Source organism: Chrysochloris asiatica, unplaced genomic scaffold (genome assembly GCF_000296735.1).
Source record: "Chrysochloris asiatica unplaced genomic scaffold, ChrAsi1.0 scaffold00006, whole genome shotgun sequence".
Lineage (NCBI taxonomy): Eukaryota > Metazoa > Chordata > Mammalia > Afrosoricida > Chrysochloridae > Chrysochloris > Chrysochloris asiatica.
This window is the reverse complement of record NW_006408524.1, coordinates 17,258,876-17,260,543: the sequence shown is the minus strand read 5'-3', so window position 1 is coordinate 17,260,543 and position 1,668 is coordinate 17,258,876.

The following is a 1,668-nucleotide window of genomic DNA, read 5'->3' as shown; positions in this document are numbered from 1 at the left end:
TAAACTCCTCAGCTGCTCCGTCTCTCCACGTCATCATCTCTGCCTCCATCTCTGGCATCACTTCTTCTCTGGGTAGGGTCCTGCACTCCGCTCTTCTTCCTTGATGGTCCCAGGGACCTCTGCTCCTGGACTGCAAAGTCAATCACTCCTCTCCTTTTGCTACAAAACATCTACCTATACATTTCTAACCCTTACACTCAGCCCTGATAACAATTATTCAATATTTTGACATAGTCTTTTGGGGGAAAATCAAATGTGCCCATGTAAAATACTGGTAGGTGCCACAGTGAAGTTTTCATAAAAGATAAATTGTTGCAAAAAGATAAATGTATTTCTTTCTTATTAGCTTTGGCTGATAGACAGTCAGCAAAAATAGCTCAAGATAAAGGAAGGTAAAGATTAAACCATAATACTGTTGGAAGGGACTCAAGTTTATTGACAATAATCCTTAAATCTTCACAGCATGGTTAGCTGTGATTTGTGCTCTTTGATATGTCACTGATGTGTGTCCCAGTAAAGATCCTGGTCAACAACCAGAGCCAGTCACCAGCTGAGTAGACACAAGGTCAAGCATCCAGATGGGCCATTTTTATTACTGTACTCTTCTTCATGCTGTGGTTATACAGACTAAACTTGGTTTCTCATCAAGGATTTCATAGTCTTTTGAAGGTGACACTTTTTTATTGTGAAGGGCTGTCAAGGTTGTTCTGACTCATAATGACCCTGAATAGGGTTTCTGAGGAGCAGCTGGTGGGTTTGAACTACTGAACTTGTGGTTCACAGTCCCACATTGATCCTACTGCACCATACCTGGAGTCTTGAATGCTTGAGTATCCTACTAGATAGAGAACCCCCATCATCACCCACTTTTTCTGAAGGACCACAGAGGGCACAAGCATAGAGGACCTTGAGCTGCACTGAAGTCCTGACCTTGTGTCTGTTCAGCCTGTGAATGGTTCTGACTATTGACCATGATCCTTTACTGGGACAATTATACATCAGTTACATAGCAAAAAGCGCAAACCTCAGCGCCATGCCAGGAGTCCATGAGTAACCCAGAAAGTATAATGCTGAGGTAGCTAGAGGTCCTGGAGAAGCAAGAAGGAGGCAGTGGTAGTAAGGAACAGAAGGAGGTTTCCAAGAAAGTGCCCAAGCAGACCTGTTTCAGTGCTGATCAGTAAGCAAATTGGAATAGAAAGAGTCCCCAAACCTGCATCACCAATGGGAAGCATCTGTCTGTCTTATTAAGTTATGGATTACGATTCAAGTTGAATAACGAACCTGAACATTATTTACTGGTTTCTTCCCCAATCCAGCTGCTTTGTCCCTCTGGTTCTGCATGTTAGATACTCACTAAGAAGTGCTTAAGCATTTCAGGTGTTATGGTAAGATTTTGTAACCCAGGACAACACTGGTGTGGGGGTCTATTTTGCTCAGGGGAGATGATTTGCTTGGGGAGATATAGAAAATAATATTAGCTTGCATTTTTATACAAGTTTGGCTGCTAATAGAAAGCTTAGCAGTTCGAATCTATTAGCAGCTTCTCTGGAGAAAGAAGAGGATTTCTGCTCCCATCATGATTTACAGCCTCAGAAACCCTACACAGGATCGCTATGAGTCGGAACCGACTCAATGGCTCACCACCACCACCACTTAGAGAGCATACTA